At 35.8% G+C, this 17,608-nt stretch overlaps 1 protein-coding gene across 2 annotated transcripts in view; it reads left to right on the top strand.

Annotated features, from left to right (window-relative positions):
• Positions 1–17,608, top strand: part of SIPA1L1 (signal induced proliferation associated 1 like 1) — a 213,072-nt gene that overhangs the window by 20,201 nt on the left and 175,263 nt on the right. For both annotated transcript variants that reach the window (XM_029964125.1, XM_018082653.1), the window contains exon 2: positions 1,042–1,143. The gene's annotated coding sequence lies outside the window, so the exon portion shown is untranslated. The remainder of the gene's footprint in view (positions 1–1,041; positions 1,144–17,608) is intronic.

Raw genomic sequence — 17,608 nt, 5'->3', positions numbered from 1 at the left:
GACAGAAAATTGTCAGGAGAGTGCTGCTGTTGAATGTCTACCAGGTTGTATTTTGGTTGAGAGCCTTTAGTAAGAAAAAGTGCTACTGATTTGGCATACTGCTTTTTACTGTGTCTCCTGAAGTGTGACCCTTAACTCCAGCCTGCAGAAAGAGGTAAAAGCTGATACTAGAACACATTTTCCAGGTATAATCAGATTTCTGTATTTTTAAATTGAGGCTAATAACAAATGTTACTAATGTTTTCAATTTTTTAATTTGTTGTGATAATAATGACTTTTGGTGAGGTTGTATGTAAGAGGCTTCTTGACTGTATACATTTGCTGGGACATAAACATTTCAGTTTTAGAATTTACTGATTTGCAGTTCTGACTGTGTATAAAGTAAGAGGTAAATTAAGTTACAAAACTTGAAGTAGGTCTGTACATCTAAGGCTACTGCTGTACACTGCTGAGAGACTTAGGTAAGGGTCACCTTAAGTATCAGAGGAAGGTCAATTAGGAAATAAAAATCACCACCAAACAAAAACCCACTGCTTATTTTGGCTAATAAACATATGGATCTGGCAAATTCCCCTGCCATCCTAATGTATCTGTTCCTTTAGCAGAACCAAGTGGTTCAGAGCCATGTTACTTCTGTGCTAGTTTAAGTTACTGTTATTACTGTGTGAACTGGTGATGTTTTCAGCAGGCAAGTGTTCAAACTGATGGTTCAGCTGAAGGATGATCTTGCCAAAAGGGCTTTTTGTGTTTTGAACAAATTGCACAAATTGATTCCTTTTGTATACCTAAAGGATTATTGAGGCATATGGTGCATCCATAATTGAACTTTCCATGTAGTCTTACTCAGTTTATCAGTTTGCTCTGTGAATTGCTTATATGGTTGCAACTGTGACTAAAACTTCGCTTGAAAAAGCTTTTACAAAGGAGGAAAACAGGTTTAGAATACTTTTTGGAGGAAAAAGGGATTTTTTTGGGTGTGTGTTATCTCTGTCACAATGCTGTTGACATTCAATCAAATCTCCAACTTCTGATATATTTTAGATGCAAACTATTCTTTGGACTTGACCAGATGTCAACCTGACAGGAATGAAAATCTGAAGATTTTTGTGAACCCACAACTATCTAAAGGAATTGATGAGCAGGGTAAGAATTCAACTTGTGTAAACCTTACTTTTGTGGATATCTGGCTACTGTAATACAGAACATACCACTTCCTGCCACATAAGTGGAAAGAACAAAGGAAGTTATGAAGGATAAGGACAGCAGACAAATTCAGTTTCAGCATAAGGCAAAATATCATCATTCTGAATAGCTACCCTTAGAAAATGTTAGTGGCAGACGTGAAGTGCTTTCCAGAGTATAGATAGATGATGGCAGAACACTAAGTTTGTTGAGGAGGTTAGTTTTTTGGTGTCTGTTTGTTTTGAAATGTGAGAAAAAGACTGAAGTGGCATGTTGGCTATGACCCTTGGAGGAAGCAGAGCATTTTCTTATAAATGAGGTTTGGTATATTGAGGTCATGACTATTACTCAGGAATAACTTCTGGGAGTTGCTTTGGGTTTGAAGTTGGTTAGAGCATGGTGCTAATAACACCAAGGTCATGGGTTTGATCCCTGTATGGGTTGGTCTTGTTGATTCTTCTGGGTCCTTTCCAACTCAGAGTGTGATTCTGAGTGATTCTGAAATAGCCTAAAATGCATTTAATTTGAATTTGAAAAGCATTTTTTCTTGTCAGATACTAAAGTTTTGCCTGATGATTTTTTGGCATGCAGTAGAAAGCTCACACTATGAAGAGGATTGAACAGAAGTGGGCTGAGAATGAAACCTTCTGTTTCTTTTGAAGGTCTATTCCACAGTGTATTGTTAAACGGTATCTGGATTTTTCTGTGTTTAATTTCTCTTGACTCCTTTATCTGTATAGCTATAGACTTCATTGTAACAGTTTCTGACTTCTTGTTCTTATTGTTAATGGACTCAGAAGTAGAATGACGTTTTAAAAAAATGGGTTGTAGGAATTCAGAAGGGTTTTTGATGGACAGGAAGAATCATCCTGTGGCAAAATTGAGTTAGTACAGCAGTTTTACATTTGAAGGTCTTTTATTTCTACCAAAGACAATGTAATTTCTGCAACGCAATGGTAACATGGATTTGGCTCAATTTTTCTTTTTAAATAACATGATAGAGTAAGGGAAAGTGCTTTGCCCATGTGTAGGTACATTTTTTTTTCCTTCATGTTTCCTAAAGCAAGGACAGCTGAAGGAAGAGTAAAGGCAGTTTAAACATACTGTGGTGGTACAGATAAGCTAACAATTGTTTAGGTACTGTTTGCTCCTTGGAGATTAGAAAATTATTGAAAATGTTAAATACTTTTTTCCTTAGTGCCTTCTTGAGGAGTACTTAGGAAGGCTCTTCAGTGTAATGAGTTCAGCTGTTTTTCCCTAAAATAGCTTATACTTTGTCTTCATTTGCAGTTTGGACTGGTTTTGGTAGAATTTTCAAAATTTCCTACGTAATTCCTGCCTAAGCTAAACTGTAGAGATATCGCTTGTTAATCTATTGTATGCCAAATGGCCCTCATTTTCTGAATTTTAGTGAGCCATTTGTATGTGCCCAAAGGAGCAATGTGTTGTTAAGACAGAATATAGCGTGGAGGGGGCTTTTGTTTGGTTTCTGTTTTTGTTTGGTTTTGTGTGTTTCTTGTGTGGCTTTTTTTGTTTGGGTTTTGTTTGTTTGTTTGTTTGTTTGTTTAAATTTGAAAGCTGTAAGCTTATACAAGCACCTAAGACTGAAATGTGCTTAAGTGCGAGTTTTGGGGGCCAGGATTTCATTCACTCTCCTTTGCAGTTCTGATATTGAGAGATGTCTCTCAAAATGGTTTGACAGCCTAGGAAAGGGACTTGTAATTCAACATAATATACTTAATGATGAACTAGGGTGCCTTATGTGTCAGATCTACACCTGAAACTGCATAATGACTGGCCTTTTCTACTGCTAGATTTTGCATCTGGGCCTTGAGTCATTTTGCTGTCTCAGTCCTCATCCACCTTGCACATACATACTTGCACAACTGAGAAGGCAGTAGAGAGGCAGGAAGCTGCACTGAAAAATTTGCTCATCAAATTACATCCTAAAAGTACAGTGGTAACTTCAGATGTTTCTGGGTGTTTATATGTTGCCTTCTCTGAAGGCTAGTAAAGCTAGTAAATATGTTTTTAAAGAGTTGGTATAACTTTTATCTATAAACCCAGAAGAACCCAGGTTGTAACAAATGCACCTTTGCGGGTATAGTGCAGCTGCTGTCTCATTCTGGGAAAATTCACAGTAACAACAATTCTTCTGTAACTCTTGGTTTTATATCCTTCTACAATGGGGATATTAATTGAGATTTTTGTGGGTTGTTTTGGACACTAGAAACTGGGATGAGACAAAGTGTCTTTCTTTACACAATGCAGAGCTGTTGGATGAGAATAATCTAGTTATGTTTTAAGCTGTACTTGAAATCTATGGGTGACAGATCCCTTGGTTCTCTTTCTTTTTGTTTTTCCCTCTTGTTGGGAGTGGGTCACTTGTTTTGTTTCTCAGTGCGGTTCCCACCTAAACAATGTCAGTGAGGTATTTATGTATTTATGAATTTTCTGTGAGTTCCTGTTACGAAACTTATTGTGTTTTTGTCTCCTCTTTCAAATCTATACTAGAGGGTATTACTGCCAGCTCTGTGCATGGCAGATTGCTTCTGTAAGTGCATTCCAACAGGTGTGTTATTTTTATTTTCCTGGCATTTGTTTTGCAATTCAGTATGAACATACTTTACATCTATATTTCAATCTGGTTCAAACAAGTTTAGTTCAAGTAGTGGTTGAGTTGTGGTTTTGATGGAATGACTGTTTGGCAAGTATTGTCTGTAAACACTTTGGTGCTTTCTGCACATGGTATTTTGGGACTGCCATAATACAGTTGCATAATCTTCAATTATGTGCTTTACAAATAAGAGATGTTTTTATGGATTGAATACAAGCCTTGAGCAGTTGAAAGTTTGGTGTATGAAAAAGAATCTAACTTTTTATTTTTTTCATTATGTGCATATTTCAACCCAATATAAACCTTCTCATGATACAGAAATGTGTGGGATTTGTTTCAAATTTTATAGGGACTCCTTAATGAAGGAAGTTGTTCAGCTTTGCTACTCTGTAGTTTCAGGTGACTCACTTGTGACCCTTGTGACATTCCACCCTCTTCCCTGCTCCAAATGGTGTCTAGAAAACTGTGGTTTGATGGGAGAAAGTTCTGGTAGCATTCAGTAAATGCATATAATATGTACTGAAAAAAGAGAGAACAATTGTTTTGTTCATTTGAGAGTGACTTAAATACATATTAAACAATACTGTATCAGTTCTGAGGACTGTTAAATCTAAGCCTGCTAAATCTAAGCACTGCTGACGTGCCCACTCCCTTATTTGTTTTTAATATGAGAGGAAAATGTTAGAGAAGTTATTACAAGTCATATACAAGGTACTACAAGCTGTTATTTATAGTGTTCCAGTAGCTTAAGGACTTGCCAGTATTGTAGATGACAGTATTAGGGTGCTCTGTTAAAAAGTGCCTGATCTTCAATAGATTCACTTCTTGAATCAAACTGGAATTCTGACCTCGATGTTGTCCTGTGGTAAAAGTTATATATTGCAGGGAAGAAACTTGCTTTTAAATTCCTTGTTAAACTTTGGTTATCTTACTGAGATTTCACCAGTCCTTGTATGTAATGGATAACTATTTCCTGCCAGTGTTCATGATTTTAGCTGTGTCTTTTTTTAATCCCTCCAAGGCCATAATTATCCATAATTTTTGTTTGTGTAGAAGCTGTGCTATATCTCTTAACTTTTTCTCTAGTCCCTCTATCTTTTTGAACAATGCAAGTGACAAACAGTAGTCAAGAAAAAACTTGTGGTGATGATTTCTGTTCTGTTTTCCCTTCTAAAATTTGAAACTTGCTAATACATGGATTCACTTGAGATTACTTTACCCTTCCTATGGCATTTATTGGCAATAGATTTAATCTAACATTTTATTTCACAATCAGCCTGTTGCTGTGCAAGCCTTCTGTAGCTAATCAGAATAATCAGACAAGATTATTCTCACTAAATCTCAAACTTTTAGCTTGGCAAAGTTTACAAAGTTTCTTCAGCTGTCAGTTTATATTTATAAGCATAGGTCAAAGTGCAGATCCTTGAGGAAGGTTATCAGTGCATCATCCTCTTCCCTTCTTTTCTCATTCCTGTGTCACCATTTGAAAAAGCTTATTGCCTCTGCCTATCTCCCACTTTGTATTTGTGGATCGGTTGTAATTTCCAGGTAATTTGTTGCTCTCATTGTGTAAGAATTTTGTTTCTGTAAGACCCTTCAATGAGAGATCTTGCTATTCTCTTAAACTTCCATGTATGTTCCTGAACTTTTCGGATATATTGCATCAAATAGTTTTTGTGTTCTTGTTGTCTCTTTTAACAAATCCTAAATGGTTGGACTTCTCTTTATGGAAATCAGGGTGCTTTACTACATAACTTATTGTAAAGAAATGATGTTTTTCTTTGAACAGGCAAGCGAAGTAAGATGAATAGTAAAGAGTAGCTCTAGCAGAGCCAAAAGGCACACCTTGTAGTTGTGGCAATGGCATGAGATTACTCTGAATGCGTTTTAACCTGTTTCATTATGCTGCCTTAAACCCAAGCTGCTGCACGGTAGAACTGGAAATATTTGAAAGACACACGTTCCCTGCCAATTGCAAGGCAACCACACCCTGACTTGTTTGCTACCCTTAGGAAGGTGCCTTTTTGATTTGTAAACAGTTCCTCATTGTTGCTGCATAATAAGAAGCTGAATTAATGACATTTTTGAAAGAAACAAGTACTGTAAATCTCAGCTGTACTTAACAGGGTCTTTTGTTTGAGCACTTTAAACTGATGAATAAAATGTGTGACATCAGTTAAGTTTAACTGTGTATGTAGTACTGTGATAGTGCTGGGCCAGCCCTTTGTACCTCTTCCCCTGCACTCAGGTGAAGTCTCCCAGGGTGCTGCCTTCCCTGAACCTCCCTCCTTGCCCCCTTCCCTGGGAGGGTAAATCGGTATGCTGCATATAGACAGGTGTATTTTAGACCTGTCAGTATTCCAGTGGTTAGCTGACAGTCAGAGCTGTACTATGTAGAGAGGTATGTAGCAGGCAAGATTTGAAAGCCAATATAATAATGTGAAGAAATCATTTGCCCTAGATTTTGAGGATATCTGAAATGCACCATGTTACATTTCAGATAGTAAGGGAAAGATGATCAGAATAATTCTAGTCTATTTGCCTTTGGAATTATTTCTCTGAGACTTGTAGATAACCTATAAGAGAGTAAATCTCTGGGCTCTGGGGCTGCAAAATGCCGAATATAATAATTGTGAAGTATTACATGAATGAAGTTGTTTCTGATAGTGTCTCAAGTGATATATGTTAGTTCTAGAATTATATTCTGAATAATCACATGATAATCCTAATGCAATTAGTGTTTCATGGATTATAATGTTTGTGTAATTTCATTTTGCTTTTGAAAATTAATTGCAAAAACATGATGATGCTCTGTGATACTTCTGAGATAAGTCTGTTCTCTTGTATTGCAGAAAAAACCCACATGACTTCAAGATAAACCAAATAAATCATTCAAAGTTTCATGTTAATATCCATAAAGAGAACATTCTCCTTTGTGGCCTGTTCTTGTTGTACCCAAAGAATGATTTTATTTTTTTTGCTGATCAGTGGCTATTGCTTTCTACCAAAGCATCTAATATTTTGTTTCTAGATACTTTTATTTTTAAAAAATAGTACCTGTTGAAGTAAACTACATAAGTGTTGTTTTCTGAAGATATACTCTCCCACATAATTATTTCTCAGAAATAGAATAGAGATCTCTGTAATATAATAATGCAATAATGCTTCTTCTGTTGTTCAAGAAATATCCCATGATATTTCTTTTACTAGTCATATATCCCAAGTCATTGTTGCAGATAGTTAGCAAGCATACATTTTAATTTTTTTTTAGTTCTTTGCTGCCTTAAAAGATCAGTCAAACTTCTTTTGTTGGCAGCTCAAGTGCTAGAAAACAAAATGGTAGTTTCTGTAAAAATGGGCCAGTGTGTAGAACTGCTGCAAAATGACTGATGTGATTCTGTCTGAAGCCTGAAGAAGATAGGAGACTATCTAACTGGAAACATTGTTCTTCTGTGCACTTGATTGCCTTCAGTTTACTTGCTTTATGTTTTAATTACTGCTTATCATCTACTAGTTTGGATATTGCATACCCAACTAGGTCCTGGGACTCTGTTCCAGTTCAGCAGTAGTTCCAAGAATCTGCCTTAGCTTTCACAGATGAGATAGGCTGCAAGTAAATGAAAGTAGTGGAAAGAAACCCCACAAAAAAAACCATTTACAGGTAAATTTCTGTAATTAAATGCTATCTTTCTTGTATCTACCTTTTATTTTGAAATTGATGCTTGTAAGGTTCTTTGCCACTGACTTGCTCTGCTGATGTTAAGTTATCATGACTTTGGAATAGGGAGGTGACATGTAAAATGCAGGCTGACCATAAATTGCAAACTGACTATAAGGAACTGAAAATAATTTGTCAATTAACTGTAAGAGACAGTAAAGTAATCTGTGAACTTGCTGCTTCAGCCAGGAAGTTACTGGGAGGCAAAATGGTCCCTCCAAATTACTTGTTGACAGTTATTTCTTGACGTGGAGCAGCTTTGGGTAAGCTGGGAGAATACAAAATGTAGGAAGTTATATGCTGTTGCTGGATTTAGTGATGTTCCTATCATGGATTAATATTTACTGTATTTTTGTATACACATCCCACAACCTTCTCCCCTGTTATAAGTAGAGTACTACTTTCTGCTATTTATGTCTTGTTAAATGTTGGGAGAGGAAGTGGAAAGTGTGATATGGCTAACCTACATTAAAAATAATTAAAACCATAGTTGTATAGTGTTTTTTTACTGATAAAAGAACCATTTAAATGTATTTATCTTTGTTGTAATTAGTTTAATGTGAGTAATCACATTTCCACTATACTTGTGCAATAAGCTGAGTTTTAAAAACAGAAGCAGTATTATCTTGATATGCCATGATACTATGTGTAATAGTCTGTAATAATAAAACAAAATTTTAATTTCTAAGATATATTAAAGAAGACTTTTTTTAGCATTTGGAGTTTAGTGTTCTAGTAAAGAAATTTTAACAGGCTTTTGTGAATGAGGAATACGTTAGTTAACAGATTTGAAAATAAAAATATTTTAAAATTAATTTTGGTGATCTGAGGCATCCCTGACATATTCAAGAAAACACATAAATGTAATCTGTGTACATTTTAATTGCATATGAGATCAAGCTTCACTAGGTATGTTATTATGGCAGTTAACACTATATGGGATTGAGCATTAGGGTTGAATCTCTGGGATCTCTGGTCCAGAACAGTGTATTTAGTGAATGGTTCTATTTCTGACCTTCCCTTAGCAAGTTGCAGTTGTCTAGTGAGGTTGAAAGATTTAGTATAAGGACTTTTATCTTCTGAAACTACATACTGAATTTTAGAGATAAATTGTAAGATTCTGCAATTGGAAAGTTAAAACAGAAAATAATGTTTCTTCCTAAAACATATTTGAAGTAGTTCACTTATGAAAAAATTACAGACTTGTAAAAATCAAAGAATTTGAAGCCTGGTCAGGGTACCTGATTCCTCATATCCACTGATAATCAGGAACAGGACTCTTTTATATTTCACCGTCTCATCTGCATACTGTATTAAGGCCTTGTAACTTCTTAAGAAAAGTAGCATTATAATCTCACATTTCTGGAAAGGTTTCATTATCAGGTGGGTTTAAAAGCAAAACTTGGTTGCCATGACAAATTAATGTAGAACAGTGCTATGCTGCCAAAGGTTCTTTCTGTTGTTATTTTTGTTATAGTCTGTAATAAATTACGTAGAGATCAGTGCTGGCAACAAGAATTTCAATTTTAGACTTGTTTCATTTTTTGGACTTTGCATTCCAAGAATGGGGAATTTTTATTCGAAACTTTGAAATGGTTGTAATTAACGGCCTCAGAAAATTTTTTTTCTTATTTCTGAGAGTGAATTTTCAAACATATCTTTTGAGTATGCAAATAGTTGAATGAGTAGTTGTAATGGTTTTTATTTACAATTGTACATTTGCTCTGATTAATTTTCTGAATTTATATTTTACTAAATAGGTTCTTTTATTGTTGCCTTCTGAAAAAATTGCTTTTCACTGCTTTTAAAAAGCGTATAACCCATAAGCATAAAGATGATCTCATAAAATGTTACAACCTTTTAAGTCCATTTGTTGCCTCGGAATAATTGCATGCAAATATTACATGCAAATAGATATTTACGCAAGAAAGTTTTGACTTGATGAGAGTTCTACGTGGATAATGAACAGAAAACTGGTTTTATGTGTCATACAATTGACCATGAATGTGTACTTTGTGCTTTTATTTATTGTCCAAGTTTATAACTACCTGCCTTGACTTTGTGGGGAGCACAGTGCCATATTTTGCATAGTAATGCTTTTTATTTTGCAGTGTAGAGTGGGGTAGATGATCTTTTTGAACCAAATAGTTTGATCCAGATTCAGTTGTAGGTGCATAAAAATCAGGAGCTGGACTCGATGATCCTAGTGGATCATTTCCAACTCAGCATATTCTAAGATAAAACAGCAAAGTTCATTTAACGAAGAGAATGTGATGTGGTGGGGTTTTTTTTATCAGTTCCTGGAAGAAATGATAGGAATGACAAATAATGTAAAACAACATGAGAACTTGGTTCATGTGTTGAACATGGTTCCACTAAGACCAGCTTCAACATTATTATTACCAAGAATATTAGTATAAGCATATATAACCATATATACTTATAATAATATGTGTATATGCATATTTCAGAGTGCTTATGGTCTTCATACTCCAGAAGAGAGTTGCTGCATGCAGTACCTATAAAGGTTATTTACTCTCATGTCTGTTTAATGGGTCTGTTTCATCAAACAGGTCCGTTAGTTCCTGAAAACAGTATCTGCTCAAAGAAATCTGAGCAGCAAAGTCCTTCTAGTAGCTTGAGTTATGAGTTAAGCTTGCAGCTATGTCAAAGTACCAGATTTCAGGGAATCAGCTATTGAGGAATCAGGGAATAGAGGACGGTGCATTTCTTATTGTGTTTTGTTTAATGTTTTTATATGCTGCTACTAAGTGTGTTATTCTGCAAAAGATGAGCTGAACTGAAAAACTTCTATTGCTTACTGAATTTATAAGTAAAAAAAAATTAATGTGAAGACCTTCAGTGCTGTTCTTTTTGTCCTTTATATGAATCAATTTTTCTATTCAAGATACAGTTCCTCATCTGTTTCCAGTGTCAAAGGACAGACAAAGAGCTTTAAGAGCAGTAATTACTTAAAGGCATGTGAGAGAGAAATATCTTGCATTGGAATCTTCTGTCTTTGGTTGTGCTTTCCATGTGTGGTTTTTGTTCTTTCTGTATTATTTAGTGGTTTTTTTCCAGTTAAAAATGAAATGTGGAGTGAGACAAACTCCATAATTTATTTTTACGTATAAGGCCTTTAAAGACTTTGCTACTCCTCAAGAGAAATGAATTTTCATAGTATGGACTCTGTTTGCATATATTTTATATAATAGACTTCAGTTTGGGCTAATATTTTACTGACATCAGCCTCTGTGTAGCACAGAGCTGCTCTGTGAGGAGTACCGACTTCTTTTGTAGCCTGCCAAAAACTGTATGTGTGTTGGCGGCATGAATGCCATCCTTTGGATGAATTTTTTTTCATCCCAGGATTAAGCCACAAAAAGTGGAAGGAAAAAACAACAATATTGAGTCTGTTATTTTTAAAAAAAATTATATAAGTTAGTCTTTCAGTACAGACATGCTGAAAAATAAAACCCAACAGTTGTGTGATGTTTCTTCACATTTGGACACCTAATACCTTTTCCGAAATATTTTGAAATTTATGGGTGATTTCTTTCTAAAAGAAAGATTAAGACAAGATTAAGAATTTCGTTAGTGTTCTGAGTAAGCAGGACATTTGGAAAGTGAATATTACCTAGTTCTGTAAAGTTCTTTGGCTTTTAGAGGTAGTAGATGCTTTGCAATTCGTGGTTTGGCTTGCTACCTCAGCAGGGAATAATATTGAAGTTATTGTGTTCTTTGACCTGAAGTTTTGTGGCAATTACAGTTTGTGAACAGAAAAGATAGGTTGAAGGACAAAACATAGAAGTTATTTCATGAATGCAGTGGGATTTGAAATGTCTGAGAATATAAAGTTTTCATTAAATATCCCATTTCCTACTACATAGTTGTCTAATACAGATTCTGATTTCCCTGGTGGAAATGCATTTTTCTGAAACCATGAGCAAAAAAGTAATTTAGCTAAAATTTGGCCAAGAGTCCTAAAATTAAGTTTAAAACCTTTATTGAAAATGAGATTTGATCTTTGTGGTAGGTTACAGAGCTGACTGATTCCAGACATTCTTTAAATGTGCATCTTGTTCAAAAGGCAACTCCCACAGTGCACAAACTTGGAAAATGTCCTATGTAGTTTTGGTTTCAAGCCGAAGGTAAACCAGGACTACAATTGCACTGCTGCTCCATAATTTCTTTCTGCTGAAGCATTCTACATACCTCTCTTGCAGTAGTACTAATAGATTGGCACATAAACAGTGAATCACATCAGCTCGTGGGTCTGCACAGGCCTTCATTATTTGACTTTTTGGATTGTTTTTGCTTCTCAGACAGAGCAGTGAAGTGATCCAACTTGCTGCTTACTACATACTGGTGTGGACACAAGGAAAAATTGAGGTTGTGTGGCTGAGGCACAGCATCATATGCCAATGAGTGCAGTGTTGGATTGTCCCAATGCAGTTGTGAAATGTCAGTATTTTACTGTTTATAATATCATAGAAATTTACTTTTGCGTATCATTTTAATGCAAGAAAATAATCTAGCTATATGAAGATTAAAACCAGTGAGTTTCTGTGTTCTGAAATCTTTTTAGAAAAGCTTCTCAATTCTGAATAGCTCTTTTCCTTCCTTCCTTTTTCTCCTTTATAAAAACAATCTGAAAATTTTCTGCAGTTTTGTTGCATTAACTTCCTTTCTATATCTGGTCATTATTTCCAGAAAACAAAGAACTACAATAGATTTGTGTTGGTTTTTTTGTGTGGTTTGTTTTTTTTTTGTTTGGTTTGGTTTTTTTTTTTTTTTTTTTTATTATAGAAAAATTTGTAAGACAAGAAAATATGGTATAGGCTGATAGGGCCCATGCAATTGAAGTTCAAAAAAAAAAGAAGTTCTAAATTTTAAACTAGTGATAGACACAGCAAATCAGCACGAAAGACATTTCCTATCTTGTGCTGATTAAAGTGTATTTTTGAGGGAATGTATTCAAGTAAAAGTACTGAAAAAATAGTATCGAAATCATAATTGCTTTAAAACCATAATTTTCTGTATCTTGAATTCATTACTTTCTTTATATTCCTGTTTGTTATTTTGTTTTGCTTGCTATACTCCATAAAAGATTTGACTGTGTTGTGCCTTCTCTAAATGTTGCTTTCTGTAAAATGCATTGTCTAAATTGTTTGTGCCTTGGCTTCCTCGTGGAAAGGATGTCCTGTAGTTGTTTACACTTCTGGATTGCCATACTTTCTCATCAGTTTTGTGAATGCTACTGCATCTAATATTCTCATGCTTTTTCTTATGATAGAGGTTTGATGATAGTGAGTTATTGGATTGATCCTTATTGCAGATGGTTTGAAGTGAGAGCTAGGCTGAAACTGGAAGTAAAAGTGAAGTTAGCAAATATTTCTGAAACATATGTTACAGTGGGGGGGTTGTTCAGAACGGGCAGACATTGGTTGTGGGAAGAGAGGTGTAAAGAGGACAGAAAGTGACAGCTTGTACATATTGTTGAGGGAAGGGGGCCCTATATGACTGGGATAAGGAGGTGCAACTGTGTTGTGGTAACATTGGACATACATCTCCCTCCTTTCCTGTTTGTGCTTAAAAAAAGTGATTTGCCTATTCAGTAGAGCTGCTTTTAGGCACCAAGTATGCTCACTTGGAAAGTAAGAATAGCAAAATGTCTCTGGGTTTGTGTTGGTTTCTTTATCCCTCGATTCCAAGTGGGTGGTTATCAGGAAATCTTGCAGTCTTGTGTCTGGTAAAGATAAGAATAAAAAGCATGAGTGCTGGGAAACAGTTTAAGTCACTTACATGAAATTTAGCTTGAGATTCTGCTTTAGAAAAAATGGCCATATGCTGAAAAATGTCAACACATGTTCATAGAAATGAGTAATTATCAAGTGGAACTTGACTTAGTCTCCCTTAGTGCTCATATTCATTTAAAAAAACCCATAAAATTACTTTTTCTAAAGGAAATTGCTAAAGTTTGTTTGTCTGGTTCCTTAGATAATCAAATCTTGTGGTTAATACTGGATAGTGAAATAGAAATGATGGGGCTGTAAAATAGGAAAGATGGTGTGATTTCTAAATGAGTATGTAAAAAAATCAATTTTCCAGGATGTGGATGTGAGTGCTATTGTGAAGGTGGTGCAGATGCTCATTACTGGATTATTGAATATGTTGTATTCTTATCCTCTTTTAAAAGGCAATGAAATGTGCTCAGCCACTAGTATTGAATGCACAGTTTCATTAGGAATTCATGCACTGGTCTCTTGGTTTAGGAGGATCCAGGGCTATCATTTGTCATGGGGTTAAGGAGACTAAAGTGACTTTTGGATGGTGTGGGACACATAGAGGTTATATCTGGAGTTATCTGGCCTCTGTGTTGTTGCGGAAGTGCACCAGCAGCTTTTCCCCCCCCCCCCCCTAGAGTATTTATAAGTTTGCTGTCAAAGCTACTGCCTGTTTTGGAACTGGAGGCAAGGGGTTTGCCTTTGCATAGCAGCTCACTCATAATTGAATGTTTGCATTTTCTGCGGGTATTGTGAGACTCTGAAAGATAAGGAGGAGTGACATAAGGATTGGATCCTTAAGCTTATTGCAAAATGCCCATGTTCACAAATGTTTCTTGTTTCCTTGGGTTTCTCACCTTTATGTGTTTTAACTGCATTCTGATTTATTATAAAAGGTGTTTCTAAACTCTCAGTAGGTATATTGCATCTTCAGCTGCAAGGCTAGCTATTTAATAATACAGTGTATTATTGTAGTGTATATAGTGAATATAGCGTAATAAATGTTGTAAATTTTATGATTTTTTTTAACTTTTGTTTATTTGTTTGTCTTCTTTGTCAGATCACCATAAAGAAAAGAGTGTTGCCTTTTAATTTTGAGTCTAATATTCAGTAAATTGCTTTCAGGAATGTGGTTGTTTTTAAGGTATAAATCATGATAAAACAGGGAAAAGGAGAGTTTGTCAGTACAAAGCTTTATTAGAGACTACTTTCTGACTGTATTGAGAAAGTTTTATAAGGGTGGTGGGGATGATGTGAAGTGGTTCAAAGTGTTGCATATTTTCATTAGCATTACCCTACAGTTCTTAATTTTACACCTTTGTGTAGATGAGACAGATGTCTGCACCTGTTGAGTCATGCCATCTCAGTATGACTGCTCAGATTCTCAGAAAAACACTGTATCGAGGCAGACCAAAGGCATGTTTGACAAAGGCCCTGTATTTCACCCACAACCAAATAGTTCCCCCTCCCCATCTTCTCCGTTTCAGCTGCAGGGATTGTGTCAGTGCTGTCTAAGATAGGCTGGCTTGGATCTTGTCCAAGTGTGCCTTGTTTATTTGCCCTTACAAGTGAGACTGAAGTTACTAAGGGCAAATCCTTGGCTGTAAGCAAGTGGTTTGGGATATTAATATCTCCAGCTAAACTGACTGTGTACAAAGTTTGTCTGGGACCTGGATTTGCCCTGTGAGATTTGGTTAGATTTTTTTTCCCCCTCTTTTTCAACCTTGAGTAGGTTCTCTTTCAAATGCCTGCTCTGTAGGACACAAGGTGGCAACCAAGGTCGCTTTGTTGCACAGAGGTGGCAGGGGTAACAATGGCACGTCTAAAGAAGACAGCAAAGGGCTTTGTTTGCAAAATACAACCTTTGTCTTCTACTGTTTTCACATGCAGGAGATGGATTTTCCTAGTTATTAATTTTATGTAGTGTTGATTAATATTAGAATGGTTCATACAGTGATTTGGGTTGGAAGGGACCTTTAAAGGTCCCAGATATTAGTCAGAATATTGCTGAAATGGAGTCTGGGTTTGTTTGTTGAACAGGTATGTTTTCATTGTGTGTACTTTCAAGGAAAGGAATGGTCTGAAATCTTAACTTCCTTTTCAAGTGAAGCTCATGTCCTTTTAGCTCATGGCACATTTAGTTTCTGCATATCTTAATGTGTGTTTTTGGGCTGAAGTTCTTGTTTTAGCCAGGCTAGTTTTTAGCAGCACTGTTGATAGTTGTACTTAGAATGCTTTGTGTGATATGCTTCGGTCCTAATACAAAGAAAACCCTCCAGCTTGTTTGAACAACAGTTTCTCTGCAGCTAGATTGGTCTGGTAAATAGTTTTAAAGTGTATGTTTATAGACTAGTGTTTTTAGAGCTCTCAGAGAGAGACCCAAAAGGACATCCAGGTAAGTGCTGGGCAGCACAGCAGTGAAGAGTAAATGCACAAGTTCTGGTTGAGACAAGGCATTTTCTTGGATCAGGTCCCTGTTTTTGTTTGGAAAGATGGAAAAATGCTGTTTCTTCTACAAGGCCTAATTAGATGTTTGTGAAAAGCTTTGAGAAGCTTTTGATTAATGACTGTATATAATATGTGATTATATCACACACAATAATAGAGGGCAAGAGGAGAAGACTGGCAATGTAGTTCTTGCAGCATTGTGAAAAATTAAGGCCTTGTTCTTTTTCAAGTGCTGTCTTTACATTTAAACATAATTTCTTCTGCTTATTTCCCCTTAGTCCCAGACTAATAACAAAACAAGAAAGAAACAGGTCTCCTTTTAAAAAAGGAGAAGGAAAAAGTGTAGGGTAAATAGTTTTGGCTAGTTGTGGTGTGGTGGTGTTTTTTGTTTTGTTTTGTTTTAGTATTTAAACTGTTTTTTCTATATTCTGTTTTTACCACGTTTGCAGCTGATATATAGGAAATCAATCCATGAAAATTTACCTTTTTTTCCCCTTCTCCCTTCCCCTCCTTTTTTTTTATTTTTTTTAAAGGCACCAGTAACTGGTGAAATTGTTTGTTTGCAGGCTTTTCAGTACTGGTTACTTAACTTCATACAGCTGTATAGCTACACTCTGTCCCTCTCAGTTTAAAATTGAGGAGTTTTGAACCTCAGACGCTTATTCACCCTCCTCTCCCCCTTATTTTTTTCTAATCTTCATATTACCACAGTTACCTCTTGGCTTCAGGTTTTTATTAGCTGCTTTTGATTTAATGTGCACACAACTCTTTTTGCAACAGAAATGTAGTTTCTGAGCAGGTGAATCTGAGGAGGTGTTTCTGGTAGCTGTAGATGACAGATTTAGGATTTTGTTCGAAATTTGTTGGAGGTGTGGTGGAAGGACTTGCTTAGGAGGGCCAAGGACACTGCACTGCAGAAGCTGGCCAGCAGAAAAGAAGCAGACCTGGGAAATGGTTGCTCTGCCATTCATTGCATCCCACAGGGTTATGCAGTGGATTTAAATGTGCCATCCCAAATAAGAGTACTAGGTGAAATTCTTCTTCAAGAACTCATTTCTAATTTTTCTTTTGTATTTAAAAAAAATAGATGGAACCCAGTGGATGCAAATAATATGCTGGAGACAGAAGCCAACAGGAGAAGTTAGAACCTTCTCTGCCAAGGTTCTGAGCTTGGAGTACTTAACTTATCAAGAGTTCTGCCAGAGAAACATGTGGTTTGTCAGCTGAATGTAGGTGGTTAGCAAGCATTTAGTGTGAATGCTAGCATACTTTTTTTGGTAGTAATACGGGAATATAATGAAAAACAGTAATAATGGAGAACCATCACTTCTATGGGAGCTTATGTGTGCAAAACTTGTGATGAAAAGGAGACTGTTCTTCTTCCGAATGTTGTCATTAGTGTAGTTTAAAGGAAGGAATGGGTTGCTTTGGTAGAAATATTAATTTATTCCCAAAATGTATTTGTTTATAATATTTTTAAATCCTAAATTGGTGCTACTGAACCGTACCTTCTTGCTTTCTCCAAGAAACTTGCCTGTGTTTTTGAGAAAAACACAGCAATATTACTTTCTTACACTGTATTTCAACAATGCCTTTGTAATGGTTGACAAAATGAAGTAACTCGAGTATATGAATCTTTTGAAAAAAAGAAACCCCCCCAAACCAAACCCCTCACCTTCTTCCTTAGCACATTAAAATAGTCTGAAGTGAAATGCATTTTGGTTTGGTTGTTTAATGTTCAGCTCCATTATAGTGGCACAGTTTCACAGACTTTCTCAGAGGGTGTTTGGGTAAAGGTTGAAATCCTGTAATCATAAATAGTAGGTGAAATAGAGACCGATACACAGTTGTAGATTG

Source organism: Manacus vitellinus, unplaced genomic scaffold, assembly GCF_001715985.3.
Source record: "Manacus vitellinus isolate BGI_N305 unplaced genomic scaffold, ASM171598v3 scaffold_6_pilon, whole genome shotgun sequence".
NCBI lineage: Eukaryota > Metazoa > Chordata > Aves > Passeriformes > Pipridae > Manacus > Manacus vitellinus.
Note: the sequence above shows the minus strand (reverse complement) of the source record. Positions and strands in the feature narration are given on the sequence as shown.